This window comes from Oreochromis aureus, linkage group 23 (genome assembly GCF_013358895.1).
Source record: "Oreochromis aureus strain Israel breed Guangdong linkage group 23, ZZ_aureus, whole genome shotgun sequence".
NCBI classification, from domain to species: Eukaryota; Metazoa; Chordata; class Actinopteri; order Cichliformes; family Cichlidae; genus Oreochromis; species Oreochromis aureus.
In genome coordinates, this window is record NC_052963.1 from 2,198,263 (window position 1) to 2,202,498 (window position 4,236).

Consider the following 4,236-nt stretch of genomic DNA (forward strand, 5'->3'; position numbering starts at 1 on the left):
TGGAGAGTGTCGGAGAGAAACATTCCAAGATCAGAGGATCCTTTAAGGTACTGGGGGAATAGGAAGACATCTTATCAGAACTTTTTCCACCTGGCTTTACAGTTTTTGTGTACCCCAGCTTCATCTGTGCCTGTGAGTTTTCCAAAGCTGGGGAAATGGTGTCAAAAAAATGCAATAGACTGAATGCAAAAACATTGGATAAACTTATTTTTCTGAATAGAATTTTATAATAAACTGTGAGTCAAATGGGTAATATTACATTCACAATACTTTCATTTTAATTTTCACTTAGTGTCATTCACAATATATTTTATAGATGTCTACAATATTTGAAATGTAAAAGATATAAAATGATTCCATGGAAAGTACAATACCTTAGTGTACAAGTATGACTAGGTCATTGAATCAGTGTCTGTTGTGAGTCTCCAGTAAGTTGCCTGCAATGATATTTAAGGTCCAGCAGGTGTCAGTATGGAGCAAAACAGCAACACTGTGTTGACACAGTATCGATACAGTTTGGGGAATGTGCTGAAACGCTTCACGAGGCCTCATCTACCCATCACTATCAGTTACGTTTCTTTATATTTTATTATGTTACAGATTAAGTCATTTGTTCATACTTACTTTTTTTTGTCTTTTCAGTCTTCATGAGGGTCAGGTGTGGGGAAACGCCCGCCTAGCATTTCCTCATTTTAAAGTCCTGATGATGTCACACATGACATCAGCAGGTCAAACCAAATGGAAGGGTTTCTTTTTCCAGAGAGATGTTTCCTTTTGTTTGTGTTAAGGTTTAAAGGGATTTGTTGAATGTTTTTCTTTTCATTAATACTGCCATTTAGTTGTGTAAATGTGCATATTAGAAGTGTGAAGAGGTTTTGTGTTTTTAGATCATCTGCGTAGAGTTTTAGATCCCTCAGTTTGAGTGAGTGGTGCTGGCTGGGCAATTGGAGGGAAATTGATGGCCCTATTTAAAGCCAGTCTCTGCCAGATTCAAGAGAGAGGAGAGGTGAGCTGTGTTACCAGATCCATGTTATGTTGAGTTTTGTTAATTGAGTTGATTTGGGGGGAAGTTTTGTTAAGTTACACATTAAATTAAGTTCACTGTAAATAAACTGCTCACCTTTGGAAACCTGAAATGTCTGCGTAGTCTGCTTCCCTACCACCTTCCTTGACGTTTGAGTCTCACTACTTCACAAATGGTGGCAACAGTGGCTCCAGGCCAGTAGGTAGCAGCAATGCAGAAAGGGGCTAGACCAAAAAAAGCACCAAGTGCCAATCGACTCTGCAAGTGAGGACCCTCCAGTGCTCAATCAGCTAGAGGAAGCAGAGCAAGAGCAAGGTATTGAACCGCATAACCTTGCTGAACTTTTTAACCTCCTGCGTGGTTTCATGAGACAACAAAGTGACAGAGAGGCCCGATGGGAACTGGATAAGCAGTGGCAGGAAGATCGCTGGCGGAAAATTCAGCACCAGTTCACTCAGCTCCAGCAGGAAGTGCAATCAGAACGTCGAGAGCACCAGCTGCTGTTGGAAGGTGCAACAGCTGACACAGAGACGCGGTTGAGGCCTACTGCGGAGCATCCAGCAATGCCTCAGCTACAATCTAACGTCATGGAGGTGTAGCCGGATGGGCTACTCGCCTTTCTTTTCTCTCTCGCTCACTCTACTGCTCTCGCTCGCTCTCTCCTGCGCTCGCTGTCGCTGCGCAACTACGTTAATTAGGAACCCACCTGTATATTGATTACAGGGTGGTGTTTACCTGTATAAAGGGAAGCCGGTTTTTCTTGTTGGATCATTCCTCCCGAGCTTCTGGTGCGACACAGCAGTAAATGCTGGCCTATCGGTTAATTTTACGATCGGATCGTGTGACTGCTACAGCGCGGCTGTTTCTTTTTTTTACTCCAGCCGTGGTGGAGAGACGCGTGAGTTGCGTCCACCGTGCAGTACAGTGCCTCCAGTCTTGGGGATTTGATTGCTGCCGCACCCTCTCAGGGATCAACTGCCTGATTTTAAGCGAAGAGTTGAGACGCCTGCCTAGCTGCTGTCTTGTCTTGCCTTGTTTTATCTTGTGTTCCGATCTGTTGCTTGTCCAGTTTTGTTCCTGCTGCTTACCTCGCCCCTGGGGGCTTTGGGTCTCATGCTAAGCCCCTTTTGGACTATCGTTTCACTCCAGCTTTCGCGGCGGGTCGGGGCGATCCTCAGCTGCATATTGGGCTGGTGTTATAAAACTAGTACTGCCTCTCCCTTTTCTCCCAGTTGTGGAGAGCCGCACGAGACTGAGTGGGGCTACGGACAATCGGAACCAGCACCAGCTGTGGGCTGGCTCGCAGAGTAGAAGTACTTCTAATCTGTGCTCTGTGGTGTGTATGTGGGTGTGTTTTATTGCAGATCTCCGTTTTTCTTTTAATTTCTTTTTTTAGTATATAGAGAGCCTGTTTTATGTCCCATGTTTTTATCCTTTTAATGTGTATGTCTTGTGCTTTTATTTCAGCGAACTGAGGATCTACCAGCGGCCGTGGGACCTTAGGTGGCGGGTCGTTTTCCACACTTCTTTTGTTGTACAGCACCAGGTGAATAGACTATAGTAGGTTTTTTTATGTGGTTTTCTTTTGGTCCACCGCTGCTGGTAAGTCCCAGTTGTGTGTTTATTTTTATTGTAATTTGGGACACCGTTTTAGACATTCAGTGCGCTCTCAGTGTTTTGTTTTTATTTTACATTAATAAATAAAATTGTGTTAATATTTGAGTCGGCCTCAGTGTGCATCCCTGAACCTGTGCAAACGTTGTTGTTCTAATTACATTTCATTCTTTCAGTTTGTATTTCCTGGGGGCTAGCCTTTCCCCCCCAGGTGGCGTTGTCAATTTCTTTCTCAATTCTTGTAGAACCCCGCCGACCACTTGGTCACAGAGGCCACTACAGCAACTCAGTCTTCCTCCTTAAAATGACCACCAGCTTGGAAAGGGCCTAAAATGCAGCCTTTTAACGAGGACGAAGACATTGAGCATTACCTAACAACTTTTGAGAGGATCGCAAGTGGGTGCCAGTGGCCACACGAGGATTGGGCACTACATCTTGCTCCACTTCTCACTGGTAAGGCACGAGCTGCTTTTGTAGCCGTGGACATTGATGAGATTATGGACTATGTAAAGGTGAAGAAAGCTGTTCTTGAAAAGTTTGAAATATGTTCAGAGACTTACAGACTCAGATTTCGCTCCACTACATTGGGTGATGGTGAGACACCTAAAGAGTTAAGGACACGCTTGAAAGAACTGTATGATAAGTGGATAGTTCCAAAAGAAAAGTCCAAAGATGAAATTGGTGATGTCATTGTTTTAGAGCAGTTCCTGAGAGTTCTCAATCCTGAACTGCGCACGTGGATAAAGGAGCATAACCCAACCACGTCTAAGCAAGCAGCAGGGCTGGCTGACGCTTTTCTTGCAGCCCGTCGGCCACTAAAGAACTATGCCAGTCCCATCCAATTAGCCCCAGTAGTAGCGGGTAGGACGGAGAGTGGGAACAGTCAAAAAACTAGGAATTTCAGGCAGGGCCCCCATAATTCCACTAGTAGTCGGGCTAGGGAAATCAAGCAACGTGGGCCTTTAGTGTGTCACTCTTGTGGTCAAACAGGTCACTTTAGGGCAGATTGTCCAAGTCAGACTGTCAGTAACACATATATGTGCTTTTCTTCAAGGGGTGTCGTAGGTCGGGAAGATGAAGTTGAGTCTTTAGCGCCCTCTTCTCAGCATGAGCGCACCACATGCGTTATAATTGAGGAAAAGCCATGTGTGGCTCTTCTGGATTCAGGAAGCAGCCGTACCTTGGTTAGGCAGGAATGTCTTCCCAGGGATGCTACGTTTTGCGGCAAGGTAAAAGTTTGGTGTGTTCACGGTAATGATGTGCATTACCCAATTGCCAACATTAATATTCAGATTGACGGCGAGCTGTATTTACTTTCAGTGGGAGTTATGAGTAAACTGCCATATCAGGTTGTGTTGGGCGGTGATCTTCCCATTTTGCGAGATCTGATAGCCAGGGGAGAGGAAATCAACCCAAGTGTTACAGCTGAGTCCATGGTAGCCGTCACCAGGTCACAACATAAGCATCACGCAGAAGAAGGTTTAGGTTGGAGTGAATTTCCATTCGCTAACAGTGATGTTCCTGATTTTGAAGGATCAAGTCAGGGTCGCATAAGAAAGAGCAGAGCCCAGAGGCGAAAGGCTAAGGTGAGGGGGACA

The 4,236-nt window shown here is 45.0% G+C and overlaps 1 long non-coding RNA gene across 1 annotated transcript; it reads left to right on the plus strand.

Moving 5' to 3' along the window:
- Positions 1-2,271: 2,271 nt before the first annotated feature.
- On the plus strand, positions 2,272-2,746 carry LOC120436506. The gene is made up of 2 exons (XR_005610507.1): positions 2,272-2,331; positions 2,492-2,746. It is a non-coding gene; the product is annotated as an uncharacterized LOC120436506 (long non-coding RNA).
- The last annotated feature ends 1,490 nt before the right edge of the window (positions 2,747-4,236 follow it).